The sequence below is a fragment of the Anolis carolinensis genome, unplaced genomic scaffold, assembly GCF_035594765.1.
Source record: "Anolis carolinensis isolate JA03-04 unplaced genomic scaffold, rAnoCar3.1.pri scaffold_11, whole genome shotgun sequence".
NCBI classification, from domain to species: Eukaryota; Metazoa; Chordata; class Lepidosauria; order Squamata; family Dactyloidae; genus Anolis; species Anolis carolinensis.
The window spans coordinates 16,329,506-16,356,421 of NW_026943822.1; the positions used below are offsets into that span (position 1 = coordinate 16,329,506).

Sequence of the window (26,916 nt, forward strand, 5' to 3'; positions counted from 1 at the left end):
TGAAACAAAACAAAATAACAATAACGTAATAATATACCGTAGTAGTCCTCCTTGGACCACAAAGTCTTTCATGTTTTGTGGGATCACACTGTCCTAAACTCCACAATTTTATCTATATATATAAAAGGGTAATGAAATTTCGGCCTAGGACAAAACAACAAAACTTCACATCCCAGAAACACTAAACTTGGCAGCACAACCCCTCATCCATGCCTCTACGTTCATACAACAAAAAGAAAAGAAAAATAAAGTCCTAATTAGAGGGAGAATTATAATTGTTTTTATCCAATTGCTGTCAGTTAGAAGCTAAGCTCCGCCCACTTGGTCTCCTAGCAACCCACTCAGCCCAGGGGACAGGCAGAGTTAGGCCTCACTTAGGCCTCTTCCACACTGCCTATAAAATACAGATTATCAGATTTTAACTGGATTACAGTATATGGCAGTGTAGACTCAAGACCCTTCCACACAGCTCTATTACCCATTTATAATCTTATATTATCTGCTTTGAACTGGATTATCTTGAGTCCACACTGCCATATAATCCACTTCAGTGTGCATTTTATAGAGGTGTGTAGAAGGAGCCTCATATAATCCAGTTCTAAGCAGATAATATAAGATTATAAATATAATATGTAATAAGTACTGTGATACAATAATACAGAACAATATAATCTCTCAAATCAGGACAGTAAATAAAGAACAACACTCTGAAAGCATAAGCCACAGCAACACGTGGCCGGGCAAAGCTAGTTTATTTATAAAGTTCAACCTAAAACTGCCATTTCTAGGTAACCAAATTCCCAACCCAAAGCAATAAATCAAAAGAATCTTGGAAAAAATCCTAAGGTTTGTTGAAGTGCAACTTAGGAGCAGAACAGTCAAACTGGACTCCCATAAAGGCTAGTGTAAATTGAATAACCTTTATGGTCACAGACTCCACACAGGAAAGGGCAGGAGAAAATAACAGAGGCTAGAATTCTCCCCAAAAGAGAGTCAGCATTGCTGCATTTTACTGTGAGCCCTACACATTCCTCCCAAATCTACTTTATGCAGATGAATTTCCACAAGTAATATCTTGAGCTCCAGCGTGCCTTTATTTTTCAACTTTCAATTCCTTTGCCTGTCTTACAACCTTGGTTCGTTTGTTTGGTGTTTTACTGAATTGCACAGATACCCCTCCAACCAGATCCAATCAAATATCACATCAAGATTGCTTTTATTGGAGGCATAACTGGAACACGAGGGAGCAGGAAGAGAAGAAAAGAATAAACAGGGAATGAAAATGCTCTCAAACTGAGCATGTTAAATGCTCTGGGTAATCATCCAGGAATACAAAATACAATAGTCAGCTCCTAACTCAGTAGTTCTACTTTGTAAATTGAGAAATTTGGAGATAAAAGGTAAAGGTAAAGATTTTCCCCGATATTAAGTCCAGTCATGTCCGACTCTGGAGGTTTCAATTTCTAAGCCGAAGAGCCGGCGTTGTCTGTAGACACCTCTAAGGTCATGTCACCAGCATGACTGCATGGGGCGCTGTTACTTTCCCACCAAAGCGGTACCTATTGATCTACTCACATTTGCATGTTTTCGAACTGCTACCCTGTTTCCCTGAAAATAAGACATCCCCAGAAAATAAGACCTAGTAGAGGTTTTCCTGAATTGCTAAATATAAGGCCTCCCTCGAAAGTAAGACCTAGTAAAGTTTTTGTTTAGAAGCATGAGGGATCGGTAAATGTACATACCATAGATTGTTGTACATGGAAATAAAGGTAGTAACAAGAAATAATAATAATATAATAATAACTTTATTCTTCTATCTCACCATCATCTCTCAGAAGGGACTCAGGGCAGCTTACACAGGGATAAACCCAACAACAACATAAATTTACATATAAACAGAAATTTAAAACAGTAATTTTAAAACAGTATAGCAATAAAATATACAGTAGAGTCTCACTTATCCAAGCCTCGCTTATCCAAGCTTCTGGATTATCCAAGCCATTTTTTTAGTCAATGTTTTCAATATATCATGATATTTTGGTGCTAAATTCGTAAATACAGTAATTACAACATAACATTACTGCGTATTGAACTACTTTGTCTGTCAAATTTGTTGTATAACATGATGTTTTGATGCTTAATTTGAAAAATCATAACCTAATTTGATGTTTAATAGGCTTTTCCTTAATCCCTCCTTATTATCCAAGATATTCGCTTATCCAAGCTTCTGCCGGCCCATTTAGCTTGGATAAGTGAGACTCTACTGTAATATAGAAATTCTTGAAAGGATTCACAGTTTGGTTATGCTGTTTTGTGATGACAACTACTGTACAGTAGATAATACATTTTCATTTTTAAAAATTCAACCATAAATGTGAATTCGTCTTTGTGGAAAAATAAGACATCCCCTGAAAATAAGACCTAGCGCATCTTTGGGAGCAAAAATTAATATAAGATACTGTCTTATTTTCGGGGAAACAGGGTAGGTTGGTGGAAGCTGGGGCTAACAGTGGGAGCTCACTCCGCTCCCCGGATTTGAACCTCTAACCTTTCGGTCAGCAAATTCAGCAGCTCAGTGGTTTAACCCACTGTGTGTTAGATAGGCCTCCTGATTCCTCCTATTGGCAATAAACTGTTGATAACACTGTTTGCTAATAAAAGATTGAACACTATGTGTCATCCAATGAGAAAATGTGCTTTTCTAGGTCACTGTGGATATAAATGATGCCACAAAGAACCTACAAAACTTGGCACCTGGGTTTGCTCACTTCTATGCCGTGAGCTCATTGTTCATTTCCAACCCAACGTATGCACGTTTTATTTGGAACCGCATTCTGTCGAATTTTCAACTTACAAATGTGCGCCGGACGGGAGCCTTAACATATTTATTTTCCTTTGCCAACTGTTGGTTGGTCTGTGTTTGGGGTTGATCCGCCTCCAAGGCAAAGCTTCAGCTGGTGAGGTTTGTCACTTGAGAAGCTTCTCCTGTTCAAGCCTTATTAAAAGACCATTCCAATTAACAAAGCAGCTGCGTGGAGGATTACGGAATCAACCTCAGACTTCTGGGTGAGCTAGTCTAGCCATAAACCACCCATTAGCCATGCAAAGATGTTCACCTCTCTTCACACTATGTGCTCCTAGACTACTTATAGCACTCCGGATTCTGTTTTATGAACTTCAGCTAAATTAGCCTTCAGCCTTCTTAAGATTAGTGCATGCAAGGAATTTCTGTCGCCATATTTTTTGGTGGCAACCGTACAATACACTTTATGGCAGGGGAATGAATTGTATCTCAAGGCAAGTTTATTTTTCATACTCCACCACAGACATCAGAAGAGCTGCAAGGCCAAGAAAAAGCCACGAGAGTCAAGACAAAGATCCACCCAGAGGAAAAGTGTTCTTACCATACATCAAGGGAACTACTGACCTCAGAGGGAAGCTGCGGAGATGTGGGGTAGAGGAGGAATCTTTTTATTAATTATATTATTATATTTTTAACTATATACGCTGCCACCAATATGTTTTATTTAACCGCGGCCACCAATTGTGGAGATGTCAGGCAGAGGGGAATTTATCTTCTTTATTCTTCTTATTTACTTTAGATGGTATCGAAACTTAGTTTTGAATATATATATGACAGAGACTTGGATATGGAAGAACAAAACATAAGTTTATTTCAGGCACAGAGCTTAGTGGTTACAGTAATTTCTTTAGAGGCACTTAGATAATGGTTTCAAAGTTACGAACTGATCACTTTGGATCTAACTGGGATTACTTTCCCCTTACTACTCAGACTCTACAAATAAACCTAAACAAGTCTCCTAACTTGCTTAATTCAATACCACTAGAGATCTGAGTTTCCCTGGTATCCCTAACCTGGAACCAGTGTCTTCCCTGTGACTGAAAATCACAGACTAAACTGTTTTTTTAAAATATTCCCTCCTTTTCCTTCAAACGGCGGTTGGTTCCGCCCTCATTACTATGGTAACCTGCCTCAGAATGATGACCTTGTTACCATCCCCCACACACTGGTAACTAATACTTACCCTTTTAAACATAGTCAAACATGACTTTTAAAACGAATTTAAACAAACATGACATCTATAAATCAAAATAAAAAACACACTTCTTTACAGAAGCTGATGAAGAAACATAACCTGCAAACTATCTACGGACCTACTAAGAAAATCCAACAAATGCTACATTCAGCGGACAAGAGGGATCCTCTCACCTCCGCAGGAGTTTACCGTATACCATGCAGCTACATAGGGACCACCAAACGCAGCAGCATTGCCCAAACACGAATCAAGAAACATGAAAGGCACTGCAGACTAATACAACCAGGGAAGTCAGCCATAGCAGAGCATTTAATGAACTAACTTGGACACAGTATATTATTTGAGAGCACAGAAATGCTGGACCACTCTGACAACCGCCATGTCAGACTACACAGAGAAGCCATTGAAATACACAAGCATGTGGACAATTTCAACAGAAAGGAGGAAACCATGAAAACGAACAAAATCTGGCTACCAGTATTTAAAAAAATTCTAAAATCAGAACAGAAAATAAGGAACAACACTCTGAAAACAGAGGAATTCCAGACATGAATCAATCAGGGGCAGCTAACGACTCCAAACAAAGGATTTTCCCCAGGCAAGAAGAAGCCAGGACATGAAGCTTGCAAGTCCATTATTGCTAATCAATGTGTTGTCGAAGGCTTTCAAGGCCAGGATCACAGGGTTGTTGTGTGTTTTCCGGGCTTCTGCCATTGCGCCTGGGGCTACAACTCTTAGCAAAAGAGGCATGGACATGACATCTTTCCCCAGGGGATTGCTTCTTGCCCTCCTTTAGGGAAACTGGAACTCCCAAGGACCAAAACACCGTAGATAACTCAAAACTGGTTTTATTGTTCACAAAAGGTTATCCCTTTAAGGCAATAAGCTGGAAGTTTCAAAGGGGGAAAGAAAAATATACATTACAGTCTTTGACTGTCTTAAGTCCAAGGGGCTCTGCAGCTGAGGAGCTGTTCCAGGTCCCTCTTTCTCAATGGCTGTGAATGCCGGAGCAATCCTCAGCCTCAGTCCAAATGGCCTATGTTTGAAGACACGGTCTTCCTCTGATGCCAAAAAACTGATTTGAAGGTGCTTGAGACTCCTCAACGTCGTCCAGGTTGGCCCTGAACATGAAGCATAAGTCTCAAGGGTAAGAACCTCAGAATTGGTAACTTAATCAAGGGCTTTTAGAGCCAAGTCTCTCTCTCATCTGGTAGAAAGCTTGAGGGTGGAATGAAAAAAGGAAACACTGTCCTACTCCAGGAAGAGGTGGAGCCAAACAACTGAGCTGAGGAAGCAATATTGGCGCAAACAACATTGATTGACAGCTATAAATAACCAATCAATCCAACTATATTTACAGGGTAAAGGCAAAATCAGGCATGATACAATTCAAATCTTGCAACTTACAGTTCGACATATAGATGACGCCACTCGCACCGTCACAAGGCTGTATGGCCATGTTCTAGAAGCATTCTCTCCTGACGTTTCGCCCACATCTATGGCAGGCATCCTCAGGTACTTCACAACCGCTGGGGATGCTTGCAATAGATGTGGGTGAAACGTCTGGAGAGAATACTTCTAGAACATGGCCATACAGCCCGGAAGACACACAACAACCCAATGCTAATCAAGGTGATTAATTATAACATTCGTACTGTCCTCTAACATATGTGAGTTCTTTCTCCCATCCTGGACCTTCCACAGATATATAAGTTTTTTTTCCAATATACCACACAACCTCTGGGGATGGAGCCTGCCATAGATATAGGCGAAATGTCAGGAGAGAATACTTCTGGTACATGGCCATACAGCCCGGAAAACACACAACAACCCTATCAAGGCAAGTTCTTTAGACACAAAATGCTATGTGTGCCATACTATAATAGTATAAGACAAAGCAAAGGAATGCTGTTGATAAGACTCTGGCCAAGTGCATCAACAAGTGAAATAGAAGCAAGGAGGAAAGGCAGAACAGAGAAAGACATCTTCTCATCATAGACAAGATATTTCACCTTTTATGATGAGAAGACCTCTGTCTCTGTTCCTGCCTAGCACAGAAAAAACGACTGCAATTTCATGGTAGATTCACAACCACTAAGTGGTTTCCACATGGTAGCTATAACTGGGCATTACCGTAGACTGTTTTTCTTCCTTATATACCCCTTTCACTTTGATTTTTACAGGCAGGATGGTGTGGCTTGGGTGCCATAAATTGCCACTTGCCGTGGATGACTATTTTTATATACATACTAGATGTGCCCGGCCACGCGTTGCTGTGGCAAAGTGGTGGTGGTATTGGTTAAAAATTGTTGTGTAAATTTTATTTGACGTTATTTGTATTTTTTTAATTAATTTTATTGTAAGTTATCTTTTTATGTATTATATTTTATTATTTTCTTGTATTATTTTTAGTTATTTTCTGTTATTATAGTATTTTATTGTATTAATTTTTTTAGTGTTTTTTATTATTTTTATTGGGTTGCTAGGAGACCAAGTTGGAGGAGCTTAGCCTTCTAACTGGCAGCAATTGGATAAAAGCAACTATTCCTCTCTCTCTAATTAGGACTTTATTTTTCTTTTCTTTTTGTTGTATCAACCTAGAGCCATGGATGAGGGGTTGTGTCGTCAAATTTCGAGGTTGGGGGGCCTGTAGTTTTGTTGTTTTGTGGGTCACCGTGATGCCATCACTCTTTTATATATATAGATAAGGCAAAGCAAAGGAATGCTGTTGATAAGACTCTAGCCAAGTGCATCAACAAGTGAAATAGAAGCAAGGAGGAAAGGCAGGACAGAAAAAGATGTCTTCTCATCATAGACAAGATATTTCACCTTTTATGATGAGAAGACCTCTGTCTCTGTTCCTGCCTAGCCATGTTTGTCTTGCACAGAAAAAACGACTGCAATTTCATGGTAGATTCACAACCACTAAGTGGTTTCCACATGGTAGCTATAACTGGGCATTACCGTAGACAGTTTTTCTTCCTTATGTACCCCTTTCACCTTGATTTTTACAGGCAGGATGGTGTGGCTTGGGTGCCATAAATTGCCACTTGCCGTGGATGACTATTTTTGTATACATATGGCTCAAAGGAGACTACATCCAAAGGTCTTTGCCCTTCAGTGGCACCATAAACACAACCTGCATCAAATATAGCAAACAGAGTAACTCGATCCTTCTGGTAAAGGCGTGAAGGATGCCAAAGCTTTTGGCTGCTTCCAGTCATTCGATTTATGGCCCTGCAAATAAAAGGAGCTCATATTCCAAAATGGGCCATGTGTTTGTCTGTCTTTGGATAGGTAAATTTATCCACGAACAGAGCTTCCCATATGGTTCCTTTGTGGGCCATCTGGTGTCTGGAGGAGCAGGAAACAGGTCCAGAGTTGTGACACTTTGCGGCAACGATCTGGTCTGAGCTGAGATCAGGAGGAATTTGGGAAGAACAGCTGCATCTTGGCTGAACGTCCACACATGCATACACAAACACACACACATACACACAGAGCCCGTCTCAAGCTCATTCATTCTTTATGGGAACAAAATCCTTCCTAAGCCATCCAAGAAGTGTAAAACACCAGGCTACTTTGCAAGGTATCCCATGTACAAACAAGCAAAGGGGAGGGGGAGAAAGATTAGCATTGCATCAAATTGCTGTCGACTGGACACTTATTTATTTGGTTAAAAATGAAGGTGGGCCAGTGACAATGCAATGTTAGCATCTGAATCGTGCATTAGGTTTAATTTGATGTTAGGCTTTTAACGCTGTATTCATATGTGGGGTCTTGCTGGGAATGTATGCCAATATTTATCTGTTTTACAGTCATTAATTAATCAGCCCCAAAGGATTTTTAATAATCTATCCTGTTTTTATTACGATTTTACCATTTATGTGTTTTAAATGCAATTTTTTTATCCTGTATTTTTGTTTTAATTGATATAGTGTATTACTGTTTTATCTTTTTATAGTGTGATTTGTATAATAATAATAATAATAATAATAATAATAATAATAATAATAATAATAATAATACTTTATTTATATACCGCCCCATCTCCCGGATGGGACTCAGGGCGGTTTACAGTCATAAAAGCAAACACAAACATTACATAACAACATAATACACATTATTAAACAAAGTAAAATAATACAATTATAACAATAAATCACATTATGTTGCTTATGTTTTGTTCTATGTTGTTTGGGCCTCTGCCCCATGTAAGCCGCCCCGAATCCCCACAGGGAGATAGTGGCGGGGTATAAATAAAGTATTATTATTATTATTATTATTATTATTATTATTATTATTATTATTATTATTTTATGGAGGCACTGAATGTACTCCGTTGTTTGTTGGAATCAGCCTTGAGCTCTGGGTGGAATAGAAATGAATTATTATTATTATTATTATTATTATTATTATTATTATTTTATGACACAGCAAACAAAATAGATATTCTGGATTTTGTATCACAAAATCACAAGTTGAACACTCCCAATTATTATGACACAGCAAACAAGATAAATATGCTGGATTTCGTTTCACAAAATCACAAGTCGAACACTTCCCAAGTGTCTAGGACTGTGTGATGTATTTTCGGATGGTGCGTGCAGATCCCAATAGGGTGGACTTTTGCAGTTGGCAGATCGTGATTTTGTCAATGTCTATTGTTTCCAAATGCCGGCTGAGATCTTTTGGCACGGCACCCAAAAATATCTCAGCCGGCATTTGGAAACAATAGACATTGACAAAATCATCATCATCATCATCATCATCATCATTATTGACACAAAGACATAGCAAACGAAATCTATATGCTGGATTTTGTATTACAAAATCCCAAGTCAAACACTTCCCTATTATTATTATTATTATTATTATTATTATTATTATTATTATTATTGGCATTTAAGTACTATCTGGCTAATAGGTCAACATCACTTTTTGAGCCCATCCACACAAGAGAATTATAGTTCGTCTATGCCAGGGGTCCTCAAACTTTTTAAGTGGAGTGCCAATTCACAGTCCTTCAGACTGTTAGGGGGCCGGACTAGGATGAAATAGTCCAAAATTAAGATTGTTGTTGTTGTGTGCCTTCAGGTCATTTCAGACTTTGGTCAACCTGAAGTCTAAAGTTTAGGACAGAGGCCAGGTCAGTTACCTTGGAGGGCCACATCCGGCCCACGGGCCTTAGTTTAGGGACCCCTGATCTAGACAATCTTCTAAGAGCATAGGTAAGCAAAGAGACCTCCAAAGACCATCTAGATGATTTCATAAGACCATAGGTAAGGAAAGGGACCCTCAAAGACCATCTAGATCAGGGGTCCCCAAATGTTTGAAGCAGATGGCTGGTCCACAATCCTTCAGACTGTTGAGGGGCCGAATTATCATTTGAAAAAAACCAAAACAAATTCCTATGCATACTGCACATGTCTTATTTGTAGTGCAACAACAACAACAACGAAAAAACAACACAATATTTAAAAATGAAAACAATTTTAACCAACATCAACCTATCATGATTTCAATGGAAAGTGTGGGCCTGCTACTGGCCAATGAGATAGTCAAGTTAATTAGGATTGTTGTTGTTGTGTGCCTTCAAGTCATTTCAGACTTTGGCCGAGCCTAAGTCTAAAATTAATTATTTATTTACTGCATTTATTTACTACATTTATATCCCACCCTTCTCATCCCGAAGGGGACTCAGAGCAGCTGTATGTACATACAATAAATATATTATATTATTAGCATAAAACAATATTAGCATTATATATTACTATATTGAACTATACCACTATACTATTATATAATATGTAATATATAACATATAATTAATATTATTATATGGTATTACTATTAGTATTATATTGTATAACATAATATTATTATCAATATTATATGTATATACAATATATTATATTATTAAAACTGATATAAAAATATTATATTATAAAACTGAGGGCGGGGGCCAGGTAAATGACCTTGAAGGGCCGCATCCGGCCCCCGGGCCTTAGTTTGGGGACCCCTGGTCTATGCCATTATGCCCCTGATGGCACAGTGAGTTAAACCGATGACCTTCTGAATTTGCTGACTGAAAGGTTGGTGGCTTGAATCCGGGGAGCGGGGTGAGCTCCCGCTATTAACCTCAGCTTCTGCCCATCTGGCAGTTAGAAAATATGCAAATATGAGTAGATCAATAGGTACCGCTTCAGCGGGAACGTAACAGCACTACATGCAGTCATGCCAGCCACATGACCTTGGAGGTGTCTATGGACAACGCTGGTGCTTTGGCTTAGAAATGGAGATGAGCAACAACCCCCAGAGTCGGATACGACTAGACTTAACATCAGGGAAAACCTTTACATTTACTATATCACTCTTACTGTTCCATCCTGTAGTTTGTCTGACAATTCAATTGCCACCCCAGGATTCTATGAGTCAAAACCATGATAGTTAAAGTGGAATAATAATGCTGTATGTCTGCAGTGTGAATGGGTCCTTTGTATCAGGAGAGGTGATCCAATACAGGAGATCCCAACATGAAGCTATGATACATCAGGCCCAGCTATTTGTCCATTTTGCCCAGCACTGTCCATATTTTTCTCAGTTCTCAGGAGCAGAAATTTCCCATGATTTTCTATCTCATCCTATGAACTGGAGACAGTGATGACTGAACTACAAACCCTTACCATAGAACCAATGGTAAGCAGTCAAGCAGATATACATGTTAGCAGTACAACTACATCAGCCAACAGCAATCTTCTCTGCTCGGATATAATATTGGGATTTTACCATCTCCGGATGTGTCTTAACATTGTGCTCATGGTTACAATGACCCTGAAATGGGCAGAAAAACATGCACCTCACTGAGCGTTTGATTATTTGCTGTCAAAAAGTGGCAGCTTTTTGAACAGCTTGTTCCATAGCTAGCAGATGTATTCAGGGATAAACTGGCCAAGTGGAGCAGACTTGCTCCTCCAATGTGCCATGAGCTTGTTCTCCGGGAAGAGACATTTTCTCACTATTATACCTTCAACATGGTCCATATGTTAGCCTTCTCAGTAGTGGCCACAGTCTCTGGGAATCATGCCAGGATATTGACAGGTAGGCATTTTGTGACATCATCACCCAAAGAGTTGCACACAAAATTATTTTTTTGAAATTGCAAGAGGCTATGCTGGGACCATCTAATTTATACAGGTAGGTATGGATTTATCTTCGGGGATCTTCTCAGCGGTGACCCCCCGGCCAGATAAATATAGTGGATTTCGTATCACAAGTGTCTAGGACTGTGTGATGTATTTTCGGATGATGTGCGCAGATCCCAGTAGGGTGACCTTTTGAAGTTATTGTTGTTGTTGTTATTATTATTATTATTATTATTATTATTATTATTATTATTATTATTATTATTATTATTACCACCTAAGTTTGAAGGCACAGAACAGCAACAACAGTCAGTATAAGCTACCTGCAGTATTTTTCTCTTGTAAAGTCTCAAAATGATTGGAGCTATTTTATAAGGGGGATTTGGTGCAATAAATTTCACTTCCAATGAGGTCAGTAAGAGAGCGGAGTTACTCCAGGGTTTTATCTACTCTGCACTGGTTATAATATTGAAGGAACTCTAAAGGGAGGGACGTGGTCTTTTAGTTACAAGATTTAGCTGCCACGGACTCCCTGATTTATAGCTCTATCAATGTTCAGGAGAGACTTCGGGGATTATTTTACACAGATACTAGTCTCTTCATAAACACACAGTGTGATATATAACAAAGGGGTAATGTGCAATATTCTATGGACCCTTTGGACTCACACTCTAGCTTTTGATGCTCAAGAGTGAAAATGTTCAGATAATACTAATGCTTATGCTTAAAACAATAATTATTTTATCACTATATTCATGGTATTAAGGCTTTAGTCTGCCTCCTTCTCAGTATCCTGTGTTTAAAAAAATCATGCAAGTAGACTAAGTTCACAATGACCTGCCTGCCAAACTTTCGAAGCTCTGAAACAAAGCAAGTTTCCATTTGGTGACAAAAAGGATGGGTTTCGGAATTAGATGAGCGACACCTCTGAACCCCTGGATAGCATGCAGAAATGATCTTTGCCTCTTATGTATATTGCAAACTGATCATTGCCAAGAAGAGTTAGCTATGGTGAGAATTTTCATCAAAACATTCTGCCCAAAACATGAGGCTGGTGCTTTCCGGATTGATATATAAATATCTCCCGTTCGCAAAGCTTCCAGTACTGTGTACACAGTGGTCTTCACCGTTCCCTCTAGATGTTATTACAGAGCACTCTATTTCAAATCAACGTAGCTAAAAATACAGCAGAAAATCAATGAGTAGATGGAAAGGGGAAGGCAAATGGAAAGGCCTGTCAACTAGACCAGCTTCTTCACTCAATTGCTTGGAGTAAACATGGATGACTGCTGGACAGCGGATTAGACCAGATTAAAAAAGAAGTGGAGTGCACTGTGACCGAAAGGAGGAAATTCACTGCATTGTTATGTTATGTATTTTATATTATGGTATTTTATACTGTGTATTTTATATTGATGTATTTTATGGCATGTGTTGGACTTGGCCCCATGTATGATGCCCTGATTCTCCTCGGGGAGATGGGGCGGGATATAAATAAAGTTGTTGTTGTTGTTGTTATTATTATTATTTTATGACACAGCAAACAAGATAGATATGCTGGATTTCGTTTCACAAAATCACAAGTTGAACACTTCCCAAGTGTCTAGGACTGTGTGATGTATTTTCGGATGATGCGTGCAGATCCCAGCAGAGTGGCCTTTTGCAGTTGGCAGATCGTAATTTTGTCAATGTCTATTGTTTCCAAATGCCGGCTGAGATCTTTTGGCACGGCACCCAGTGTGCCCTTCACCACAGGGACCACCCAAAATGCAGACGGTGCAAGGAAACCGACGAAACCATTGATCATATCCTCAGCTTCTGTAAGAAAATTGCACAGACAGACTACAAACAGAGGCACAACTACGTGGCCCAAATGATTCATTGGAACTTATGCCTCAAGTACCACCTGCCAGCAGCAAAGAACTGGTAGGATCACAAACCTGCAAAAGTATTGGAAAATGAGCACGCAAAGATACTGTGGCGCTTCTGAATCCAGACTGACAAAGTTCTGGAACACAACACACCAGACATCACACTTGTGGAAAAGAAAAAGGTTTGGATCATTGATGTCACCATCCCAGGTGACAGTCGCATTGACGAAAAACAACAAGAAAAACTCAGCCGGTATCAGGACCTCCAGATTGAACTTCAAAGACTGGCAGAAACCAGTGCAGGTGGTCCCGGTGGTGATCAGCACACTGGGTGCCGTCCCAAAAGATCTCAGCCGGCATTTGGAAACAATAGACATTGACAAGATTACGATCTGCAAACTGCAAAAGGCCACCCTACTGGGATCTGGGCGCATTATCCGAAAATACATCACACAATCCTAGACACTAGGGAAGTGTTCGACTTGTGATTTTGTGAAACGAAATCCAGCATATCTATCTAGTTTGCTGTGTCATAATATAATAATAATAGTAATAATAATAATAATAATAATAATAATAATAATAGCATTTAATGTTATCCATGTATATGTGCATGGTGGTCCACCCTGAGTCCCCTTCGAGGTGAGAAGGGCGGAATATAAATACTGTAAATAGTACATAAACAAACAAACAAATAAACAAATAAATAAATATATCCCGCCTCCATCTCCCCAAAGGGACTCAGGACGGCTTACATGGGGACAAGCCCGATCCAACAAAGATTAAAACCAAACATAGATTAAAACATTAACTCAATAAAATGACGTGGCGGGCCACGGACCTTACGTTTGACCCATGTGGCTTACACAATGAAAATTAGAGAGTGAGACCAGGCTTTGCCTGAAAGATGCAAGGAGATGAGGAAGTAATTTAACTGGAGACAGTAATGTGACATGGATCCCTTTAGCAGCAAATAAAAATGTGATTTCTCTTCGAATCATCTATTACGTTTTTTAATTATTTTGGGAAACTGGAAAATCTCAGAACCCATTACAAAGCAATCTGGATTCGGCAACATAGCTCTGATGACTCTGGTTGCATTGAGTTAGTTATCCTGGTTAATTGGATCGATGGTGACAACGGTAATTACCAGAGATGAGACCGCCTGTACTGTAATTACTTGTCAATCTTCCGCCTAAGATGGACCATAGGATATGTACAGCTGATTTTCCAAATTACAAGCGGGTTAAGGCAAGCGTGATATATTGGAGCTAATCATGTTTGTTACTGTATTATGGGAAATAAAGGAAAGAAAATGGCAGCCGCGAAAAGAATTTCTAATCGGAAGCAACTTTCTTGATTCAAAGGCATTAATCCACAAAGCTTCGCTGCTACATGGCTTTGCAAGATAAACACACTACTGAGGAACTGAAAGGTGGATTGTTTTTTTTTACCCAAATAGTCCCAAGCTACTCGCAATATTGCAGTGCCAGCAGTCATTCCAATTTTCACATTTTTTATTATTACATTGTTTAAAGAAGAAAGAGCTTCTTATTTCCAAAATACACATTGAATATGGGAATAATTTGAATTACTGTAATTACTTTTTTTTTAAGCCTAACATTAAAATGTATGCTACCCATATGGCGCTTCTACAGGAAATAAATTCTTTTGCCATAAATCACCGGGATACAGCATTAGCTTAATGCTTGCAAATATAACTGAAAAAATATAGAGGAAAATAAGAAAGCTCAAGATTATTTTTGTCTGCCTCTGGAAAAGTTTTAGGAACCAGCATACTTGAATTATCTCAGGTTTTTCAGGCTGTAAAATAGAAATGTGTGCAAAGAGATAGATGGGAAGCACTACCACCATGACAACTCTAGTTATTTGTTAGATATTTACCATGATGTTACAAAAGTTCAGCCAATGGCAACAAGAAAAGACTCATAATATGTTGTCTCATACTAAGTCCGAGAACCCCTTCAACACACAATCTAATCCAGTGGAAGCCCATATTAGGTTATACAGTAGAGTCTCACTTATCCAACACTCGCTTATCCAATGTTCTGGATTATCCAACGCATTTTTGTAGTCAATGTTTTCAATACATCATGATATTTTGATGCTAAATTTGTAAATACGGTAATTGCAACATAACATTACTACTTTTTCTGTCTAATTTGTTGTATAACATGATGTTTTGGTGCTTAATTTGTAAAATCATAACCTAATTTGATGTTTAATAGGTTTCTCCTTAATCTCTTCTTATTATCCAACATATTTGCTTATCCAACATTCTTCTGGCCCATTTATGTTGGATAAGTGAGACTACTGTACATAACACATTTTCCTTTTTTTTCTGGCCTCTACATTGCTATTTAGGAAAATTGACAAACTAGAATTTTTTCATTTTTGACACTTTTAGCGATGATTTAACCCATCAAGAAAAGATGCAGGTAAGAAGTAAAATTATTATTATTATTATATTAAAATATTCAGATAGTAGCTAAAACTTACATTATAATATGAGCCATTTCCTGCATCTCCCATATAAAAATGTCCAAAGATGAGACACTGAAGTAACTTAAAACCTAACCTTTCCATAATACAGTGATACATCCCCTAGTATACCAAAAAAATATTACTGTGTCCTCTTTCCTCCTGAAATTGTCATAGTCTAAAATATGCTCCATCTATTTTTTCTCTTCTGATTATAACATTTAGAAGACCTGAACATTGCAAAGTCATAAAACACAGTTACAGTAGAGTCTCACTTATCCAAGCTTTGCTTATCCAAGTTTTTGGATTATCCAAGCCATTTTTGTAGTCAATGTTTTCAATATATCGTGATATTTTGGTGCTAAATTTGTAAATACAGTAATTACTACATAGCATTACTGTGTATTGAACTACTTTTTCTGTCAAATTTGTTGTATAACATGATGTTTTGGTGCTTAATTTGTAAAATTATAACCTAATTTGATGTTTAATAGGCTTCTCCTTAATCTCTCCTTATTATCCAATGTTCTGCCGGTTCATTTATGTTGGATAAGGGAGACTCTACTGTATCTTTATACTTTGCTGGTTATATTATTGTACTATGGTATAAAATAACTTCATTTTTAGATCTGTCTTCAAGTTGCATGTGTTCACCACTGCATAATTATATTTATTTCTGAGACTTGACTGTTTCTATTAAGCATCTAATGATAACACAGGCTACTTTCCCAAGAGAAGAGAAGTTTTACACACATAGTTTGCCAATGTTGTCAACCTACAGAAATAAGTAAAGTACAGAAGTTCAGCCAATGGCAAACAGAAAAGACTCATAATATGTTGTCTCATTCTAAGTCTGAGAACCCCACCAACACACAATATTGAATAAAGAAAAATGGAAATGCATACACATTTTATGTGAAAGGCCGGAAACATAAGAGACCGTGAAAGGAAAGTCGGGAAAATGACTGACTTGTTTGTGTCTTTGGGACTGAAAGGTCCAAGGAAATAAAGCAGGTTGTGACCAGTTTCATGCTCAGGTCCTTTGCAAGAGAAAGGAAGCTTTTGTCGTTGGTCTTGAGTTACTGAAAGCACAAACTGCTAAGTCTCTGAAGCTGGATCGTATGGCTACATCCTTTGTACGGGTCTGTTACCCAAAGCAGAGCACCTTTGGGAAAGGCCTTCCTTGAGGCTCACTTTTTAAGAACGGGGAGAGGAAGAGACGTGTATTCATGTCTCATTGTAAGGTAATATTTTAATTATGGCGTTGAGTGCACTTTAATCGGTGCCCTAGCGAGGACGGCCTAATTAACCACGTTGTTCGGCTTTCAAACGGCATCAATCAGAGCCATGCTGGAAATGTCTGGATCTCATTTTTGAAGATTATGGGGATAAAAGACGGCCACTTTGCCTCCGTTGTCACTCAACTTAAGGGGTCATCCATAATGAGTGCCACCTGTTTGGCAAGCGTGTTATTAAAATCTCCAGTAACGGATCTGGAAAGAGTTTAGGCATCTGCGTATGTTTTCTTCTAAGGCTCTTCTAAATGCAGAAGCAAATACCGTATATACTCGAAGATATGCTGGGCTGTGGCACAGGCTGTTGAGCAGCTGCAATAAATCACTCTGACCATGAGGTCATGAGTTCGAGGCCAGCCTGTGGCAGGGTGAGCACCCGTCAATTAAAAATAAAAAATAGCCCCTGCTCGTTGCTGACCTAGCAACCCGAAAGATAGTTGCATCTATCAAGTAGGAAATAAGGTACCACTTATAAAAAAAGTGGAGAGGCAAGTTTAACTAATTTACGACCTGGAATGAGGAAGTGCCGTCAGAGTGGATAATGAAGCAGCTGCTCCCCCCGTGGCCAGAATCGAACATCCCCTCAGGAGAAGGTTAAATTGCCTCTGCGTCTGTCTGTCTCGGTCTCTGTTTGATGTTTTTATGGGCATTGAATGTTTGCCCTGTGTGTGTATAATGTGATCCGCCCTGAGTCCCCTTCAGGGTGAGAAGGGCGGAATATAAATACTGTAAATAATAATAATAATAATTAATAATAATAAGCCGAGTTTTTCAGCCCTTATTTATGAGTTGAAAAAGCCTCCCCCGGCTTATAATCGGGTCAAAGTCAAGGCCGGCAATGAAGCCTGCAGGCTATTGCTTGCAATATGTGATCTATTTCTCTCTTCCCCTCCCTTATCAGTGTGTTTACTTTTCCAAAGCCTCCCGCTTTGGAATGTTTTGAAAAGAGAAAAACACCTTTGCAAGTCAGGAAGAAGAAAAATATATATTCATTAATTTTGTGAAAGCATTTTCCCCTGAAATATTTGTTAAACTCTCCTATAGGCATTAACCCCTTGCAAGCTTTTGCAATCTCTAAAGGTAAAGGTTTCCCCTGACGTTAAGTCCAGTCATGTCTGACCCTGGGGGTTGATGCTCATCTCCATTTCTAAGCCGAAGAGCCGGCATTGTCCATAGACACCTCCAAGGTCATGTGGCCACTGGCATGACTGCATGGAGCGCCGTTACCTTCCTGCCAGAGCAGTACCTATTGATCTACTCACACTGGCATGTTTTCGAACTGCTAGGTTGGCAGGAGCTGGAGCTAACAGCGGCCGCACCCGCCGCTCCCGCCGCTCCCGGGGTTTGAACCAAGTTCAGCAGCTCAGCGCTTTAACACACTGAGCCACCGGAGGCTCCTTTTGCAATCTCTATGTACCTTTATATATGTATCTATCTATATACATTAATTTTATATATGAATTTTCCTCTCATATGTTTGCAGGTCTTTGCAAATCCTTTATACATATAGATCCATGTACCTGTGTATCTGTAGCCATACATATACATTATTTTTATATATGAATTTACCCTCATATGTTTGCAAGTCTTTGCAAATATCTATATAAAGAGAGATGTCTGGATAGATATGAATATATTCTTACCTACCTCTATATAGGGCTTGCAAATATTACAGGGGGGAAATGAACACACAAATATATATAGACATGTCTAGACATATATATATATATATAGACATATATATATCTGTGGCTTGCAAATATTGTAGAGGAAATGCTCACACACACATAGAGAAAGGGGGGATTTGCAAATGTTTCAGGGGTAAATGCATATGTGAAATTAGTATATATAATTATAGATTTATATCTAGCTCTGCATTGTTTATGTAGGCTTTGAATGTTTGCCTGTTAATATGTTGGAAGCCAGCCTGATTCCTCATGGGGAGATACGGTGGGATCCAAATGAAGTTGTTGTTGTTGTTGTTATTATTATTATTATTATTATTATTATTATTATTATTATTATTAGATTATTATTGATACCATATTGTTTTTGTTGCCCCTACTTTTCCACTTATAGAGCTAGTTTATTGTTTTTCTTTGAAATACAGTAAATATTCAAAAACATTTAACCTACTGATGCCTCGATTAATGAAATTTTATTGGTATCTATTTTTATTTTGAAATTTCCCCATAGCTGCTGCATTTCCCACCCTCGGCTTATACTTGAGTCAATAAGTTATCCCAGTTTTTTGTGGTAAAATTAGGTGCCTCGGCTTATATTCGGGTCGGCTTATACTCGAGTATATACGGTAGTTACTTTTGGAGACTTCTTTTAATGCAAAAGTAATTGGTCTGAATGGATTTGGAATCACACTTCGGACATCGATTTCCTTAAGTAATATTGACGGGTTGGTCAACAATGCAACTACTATTGCCTCTCTTTACAAAGAGAGATCAAGAAATGTTCCTGCCTGCTTCCGGATGTATCGACACTACATAGTTATTTGCACTGATGCCGTTTCAATAGCTAATTATGCAATCGTGGGATTTGTAGCTGGTTCTACTCAACGACAATATTGTTATGCTTGTCTATGTTGCAAAAAAAGTCAACATGAAGACTGTAGCATTGCAAGATTCCAAACAATATGTGTGGTTGGGTTTTCTGACAAACTGGCAACAAGAACCTTCAGAGAAAACAATCTTGCATTTTAAATTCCCCTCCTTTTGCCCCTAAGCACTTAAAAACCAAATTTGGCCTTAGGCTGAATAAAAGTATGCTTTCCTTGCTCCAGAGGATACTGAGCTAAAATGAAGTCCTATTCATTTCTACCTGAACATTTTGCAACTTCATAGGTAACTTGTCAGTTGTAGTTGAAACTCTCTTAAATCTCACTCATATAATGTTAGCAAATAATCATGGTGGAAACATCTTTTATTAAGTTGATGCTGTCAAATGGAAAAATGCTAAGAATACTGGCCGCAGTGGGTTGCCTTAATGTTTCCGGTGACGGCTCTCACTTACCTTTCGCAGATAAATTCAGTTCTTCAGATGACTGGATAAAAATATGGACACTGTGAAATGGAAGGGGAGAGAAAGAGAGAGGGAGGAAAAAAAGAGAATTTTTTTTAGCAATCCACAAAATCCAACTCATTAAAAACAATACCCTGGAAAGAGTTCAAATCGCCCAAGGGTGAGGATTAAATTATCTGTTTTGTTCTTGTCTTTGACCCATTACATTTTCCCAAAGAAGTAGGAGAAGTGTGAGAAGGCCCAGGCTGTGGCGCAGGCGGGAGAGCAAGCCAGCTGCAATTAGCTGCAATGAATCACTCTGACAGGAGGTCATGAGTTCGAGGCCCGCTCGGAGCCTGTGTTTGTCTTGTCTTTGTTCTATGTTAAAAGGCATTGAATGTTTGCCTATAAGTGTAATGCTATCCGCCCTGAGTCCCCTTCGGGGTGAGAAGGGCGGAATATAAATGCTGTAAATAAATAAATAAATAATAAATTTATCCAGTGGTAACCAACATTTGGTCCTCCAGGTGTTTTGGACTCCAGCTCCCATAATTCCTAACAGTTGATCAGATGACTGGGATTTCTGGGAGTTGAAGTGCACAATACTTGGAGGACCAAAGATTGGGAACCACTGCTTTATGGGTTGTAAATACACTCCAAATTTTATTTTTACGCATTTCAAACAAAAACTGAATGCTGGAAGGTCCCAAAACATCTGTGAAGTCCCCAGATGTGGGTCCCCAGATGTGGGTCCCCAGATGTTTTGGCCTTCAACCCCCAGAAATCCCAATCACAACCTAATTTGATGTTTAATAGGCTTTTCCTTAATCCCTCCTTATTATCCAACATATTCGCTTATCCAAGCTTCTGCCGGCCCGTTTAGCTTGGATAAGTGAGACTCTACTGTCTTGTTATAAATATTTATCCACTCTCTCCCAAAATAAACTTTTTATAACGCTTTCCCCTAATATACATTTTTCAGTAACATAGGTTCCAAAACAGTGGGTGTTATTTTTCTTAATGCCAGTGTGCATTTTCCACCTATATAAAGAGTAATGAAATTTCAGCCGAGGACAAAACAACAAAACTACACATCCCAGAAACACTAAACTTGGCAGCACAACCCCTCATCCATGCCTCTACGTTCATACAACAAAAAGAAAAGAAAAATAAAGTCCTAATTAGAGGGAGAGGAATAATTGTTTTTATCCAATTGCTGCCAGTTAGAAGGCTAAGCTCCGCCCACTTGGTCTCCTAGCAACCCACTCAGCCCAGGGGACAGGCAGAGTTAGGCCTCACTTAGGCCTCTTCCACACTGCCTATAAAATACAGATTATCTGATTTTAACTGGATTATATGGCAGTGTAGACTCAAGGCCCTTCCACATAGCTATATAACCCATTTATAATGGACTTAATGTCAGGGGAAAACCTTTACCCTTTACCTTAACTACCACCAATTCCTCAATACTTTATTTCCCATATTGTGGTAAATATGGTGACCGGGCACAGCTAGTGCATTCTAAAAGACTGCGAACACTGAATTATAACCACATATTTGAACCAAAAACACACTTTAAAATTAATCTCCTTCTTAAGGAGCCCATTGCTTGACTACTGTCAGAAATCCAATCGGGTAAATTCATATCATTCCAGTTTGGCTGATGCAAGTCAGATCAAGCATGGAAATATCTTTCTCTTCGTGGGTGCCATCATTATTTTTAAAAAATAAAGAGATAGTCATCATTTTTCCCCCCCAAATCCGATGGCATTTTAAATTATGACATCTCCCTCTTCGAAATGAGTTCAACTCCAGTACTGATAATAAAGAAAGCAACCATGAAAACAGCAGCATTTCGGGTAACCAAACTTGGAAAGTCTATGTCAGAAGAAATTAAGCCGTGCTTTGGGTAAGTTTCGCTCAGGAACTTTTGTGTCACTACAAATCTTCAACTCCAGCTGTTGAGAAAACACTTCCCTTGCACATCTTATTCATGCCTGGATTTCGACACATTCTCGTAACAAAGCCTGCAGATGGATCAGCTATCTTGGTGCAATCAAATGCTTAAGACCAGATATAGAAATAAGTACATATCCTTTTAAAAACTTTTTTGGGACTAGATATAGAAACGTTTGATTTTAAATAGTTCAGGGAGAATGAAGACTTTCAACCTTTTAAAAAAAAGTACTTAGAGAATTTGCAAGCTGATTAGTTTTCTTTAATTTCAAGGCTCTCTCTCCGAACCCAAAACCCTTCACATAAACACGTTTTATTTCAACATATACAACAATTTAGTCTAAATATGACACTAATCAACACACATTTGTTTACAGAGGGTTTGAAATCTGTGGCTTTCTGGGTGTTGATCTATTTCAACTCCTCTCAAGCCAACATTATCAATGGTTAAGGATGATGAGTGCTGCAGTCAAACAACAGAAAGAGTTGGGGCTGAATCAATACATTGGAACAGAGGTTCCCAACCTTTGTGCCTGTGTTTGGTGTTTTGGACTTCAGCTACAACAGGTCCTAATAGCTGATAAGCTGGCTGGGTTTTCTGGGATTTGAAGTCCAAAGCATCTGGAGGCCCAAAGGATTGGGAACCAGTGCATTATTTTTTCAACAACAACAACTCTATTGTTTAGTCAATTTTGACCATATCAAAACATGTGAAACATACAAAACGTTCACACTTACCCATACATAGAGTAAAACCATGATTTTACAAATTAAGCACCAAAACGTCATGTTATACAACAAATTTGACAGAAAAAGTAGTTCGATGCGCAGTAATGTTATGTTCTAATTACTGTATTTATGAATTTAGCACTCTACTGTATATACGGTACATCTCAATACATTCCAAATGCATTTTCTATAACACGTGCCTTTATCTGTGCACCTTCTAATGCAGGAATACTATGAAGATTCCCCTGTGGATTAAATCATTTGTGCATATTTAAGTAACTATATGTTTTAGCTGACTAATGTATTTTATGTATTTTATGTGTTGTATTTTATGAATAGTTGTTAATGGTTTTAAATGTGTTGCTGTTTTATTGATCTGTTTGGCATTGAATTTTGCCGGTTGTTGTAAGCCGCCCTGAGTCCCCTCGGGTGGGAAGGGCAGGGTAGAAATGTTGTAAATAAATAAATAAATAAATAAATAAATATTTTTCAATGGTTTGCATTCAATTTCTAGTCATTCAGCTCTTAAATAATGCTCTCATAATCATCCATTTATGAAAAGGACACGCTGCAAGCTTCATAAATGCGTCGATTACTGCAATAAGTCTCAACAGGTATTAAAATATATAATACTAGCTGTGCCTGGCCACGCATTGCTGTGGCAAAGTGGTGGTGGTATGGGTTAAAAATTGTTGTGTAATTTTTATTTGACGTTATTTGCAATTTTTTATTAATTTTATTGTACGTTGTATTTTTATTTATTATATTTTATTATTTTCTTGTATTATTTTTAGTTATTTTCTGTTATTATAGTATTTTATTGTATTAATTTTTAGTGTTTTTTATTATTTTTTTATTGGGTTGCTAGGAGACCAAGTTGGAGGAGCTTAGCCTTTTAACTGGCAGCAATTGGATAAAAGCAATTATTCCTCTCTCTGTAATTAGGACTTTATTTTTCTTTTCTTTTTGTTGTATCAACCTAGAGCCGTGGATGATGGGTTGTGTTGTCAAATTTCGAGGTTGCGGGGGCCTGTAGTTTTGTTGTTTTGTGGGTCGCCGTGATGCCATCACTCTTTTATATATATAGATGGATAGAAACTTGAAGCCACTAAAATTCTTTTGCATCCCTATTTTTTTTTACTTCCCCACCTCTCTTGTCAGTACTCTGATAATGGAGAGGACAAAAGAGAGCATTGTAGGATGGAGGCGGATGGAGAGATTTGAATCTACAGCTGTACTCTTTAAGCTATCTGATATGCAAGATTGGCATGGACCCCAGAACAGGTGGATGAAAGAGGGCAAGCTCACCCCCCGACAAAATAGATCTGTCAGAATTGGACCACCAAGGCTCCTATACAGTTGAGTCTCTGCAGGAAAGATCAATCCCAAAGATCCAAGTGTTAAGAAATACAAAAACGCCTATTGTCATTGAGCCCTCCCAGGTATAAGAAAGGCAATCTATCCTATCCACACTCATTCGGAAGCATGCTCAGCTATGTACATGAAGGTCACTGCCAAATACATACTGTGCTTGGAAGAGCCCTCATGATAGAAGTTAGATAATACCAAATGGCATATAAGACTTACCATATATACTCGGGTATAAGCCGACCCGAATATAAGCCGAGGAACCTAATTTTACCACAAAAAAACTAGGAAAACTTATTGACTCGAGTATAAGCCGAGGGTGGGAAATGCAGCAACTACTGGTAAATTTCAAAAATAAAATTAGATATTTATTTATTTATTTACAGTATTTATATTCCGCCCTTCTCACCCCGAAGAGGACTCGTGGCGGATCACATTACACATATAAGGCAAACATTCAATGCCTTAACATAGAACAAAGACAAAGACAAACACAGGGCTCCGAGCTGGCCTCGAACTCATGACCTCTTGGTCAGAGTGATTTGTTGCAGCTGGTTGCTCAACAGCCTGCGCCACAGCCCGGGCTACCAATAGATACCAATAAAATTACATTAATTGAGGCATCAGTGGGTTAAATGTTTTTGAATATTTACTGTATTTCAAAGAAAAACAGTAAACTAACTCTATAAGTGGAAAAGCAACCATAACTTTATAATAATCATCATCCTCATCATCATCAAGAGCTTCATTTGTACCCTGCCCTATCTATCTCCCCCTGGGGACTCAGGCCAGCTTCCAACATAGTAACAGGCAAACATATAATGCTTACATAAATAACACAGAGCTAGATATAGATCTATCTGTCTAAAACTGAATGTTGTTTGTCTGTTGGCATTGAATGTTTGCCATATATGTGTTCATTGTAATCCACCCTGAGTCCCCTTCGGGGCGAGAAGGGCAAAATATAAATACTGTAAATAAATAAATAAATAAATATCATTATCATAACCTATAAATACAGATTATCACATTTGAACTGGATTATATGGCAGTGTAGATTCAAGGCCCTTCCACACAGCTATATAACCCATTTATAATCTTATATTATCTGCTTTGAACTGGATTATCTTGACTCCACGCTGCCATATAATCCACTTCTGTGTGCAGTCGGACACAACTCGACTTAATGTCAGGAGAAAACCTTTACCCTTTACCTTAACTACCACCAATTCCTCAATACTTTATTTCCCATACCACCATACTAGTTTTTGAGATATAGAACATATGCCATCAACCAGTTGCCATCTGCTTGCCAATAGAAAACAATGGTAACTATATGTAAGAAACTAATGTTGAAGCCCATCTTTAAAGCTCTTTTCCTGCCCACAAATATTGTTTTCCATTCTTGAGTTGGGAGTAGAGTAGCTGCTTTGGTAGACGGTGATTGAATGAAGCAGAGAGTGTTTGATGATCGGGATATCCGTAGAGAGACCAAGGGGCTTGTTTATAAAGCCATTATCCTCCCAACCCTCCCAACGTGGACGGTCTACAGACATCACACTCAACTTCTGGAGAGTTTCCATCAGCGTTGCCTCAGAAAAATCCTGCAAATCTCTTGGGAAGACAGGCGGACAAAATGTCAGCGTGTTTGAGGAAGCAAAGACCACCAGCATTGAAACGATGCTCCTATGCCATCAACTCCGCTGGACTGGCCACGTTGTCCGAATCCCGAATTACCAATCCATCAACCACCCATTCAATGGCATACAAGATCCAGAAGCCTGCTTTGCTCTGGAAGTGACACCAGAACACAAGAGAATATATACCAGATATAGAGCTCTCTTGGATTATTTTCCCTCTGCCCATTCAATTCCATTCCATACACAACACACACACAAGTCTAGCTTGTGAATTGAACCCTCCAGCCACTTGGGAACCATTTCTTCTCCCCTCCCACTAGCTCATAATGTTTCTCCCTCTTCACTTGTTTTCTGTTTTTGAAAACTTTGTCTCTTAGTCTTTGCGTAGTGTCAGCTATTAATTTGAAAGTTTAATAACTCTATATTTCCCTGTCTCCATTAATGGAGGACATCTGTGGCCTTAGCCTTTTAATTGGGCGATAATTAGTATCTAAACAGCATCTTTGACTTGCTGAAAACGAACCCGTTAGCTCATGAATTCCTTTAAACATGCCCTTGGTTTTTAAAGGCAGCAGTGCACATTTGCTCAAGGAATTGTTTAGGGCACTTAGGGGGCTGTTCCACAAAATATTGTACCAAAACGTATCATATGTTTAATATTCTGGAGGCTTTTGGAGGGTGTCCTTTTTTAAAAAACATGGATACAAAGAGCAACAGAAGGTTTGTTTATTGGAAATTATCCGTAGGAAGCTTTAAGCATTTGCGATAAACCACACAAGATAGTACTAATAATATTCTGAGTCCAACCATTACCCAGGTCAAAAAGGAAGCACAATTAAAGCCCTGGTAGACTCTAGAAATAATAAATTTTGTCCAGACTTCAACCATAATGGCTCCACTGAACCAAAGAGCAATCTTCTGTCCAATAAAAGGAATTACTGTATATACTCGAGTATAAGCCTAGTTTTTCAGGCCTTTTTTTAAGACTGAAAAAGCCCCCGTCGGCTTATACTCGGGTGAGGGTCCTGGTTGGCTTATATTTGGGTCAGCTTATACTCGAGAATATATGGAACATTTATTATTTTTCTCTATTATTATTGGAATTATTACGTTTATTATTTTTTCTCTATTATTGTTGCTACTATTATATTTATTTTACTCTATTTTTATTATTGTTATTATTAATACATTTATTATTTCACTCTGATCTTATTATTATTATTATTTTATTGTATGACACAGCAAACAAGATAGACATGCTGGATTTTGTATCACAAAATCACAAGTCGAACACTTCCCAAGTGTCTAGGACTGTGTGATGTATTTTCGGATGATGCACG

General features: G+C 38.5%; 1 protein-coding gene across 2 annotated transcripts in view; it reads right to left on the bottom strand.

Moving 5' to 3' along the window:
* sema6d (semaphorin 6D) overlaps positions 1-26,916 on the bottom strand; it is a 580,684-nt gene that overhangs the window by 277,776 nt on the left and 275,992 nt on the right. For both annotated transcript variants that reach the window (XM_062963603.1, XM_062963605.1), the window contains one exon: positions 19,896-19,945. The gene's annotated coding sequence lies outside the window, so the exon portion shown is untranslated. The remainder of the gene's footprint in view (positions 1-19,895; positions 19,946-26,916) is intronic.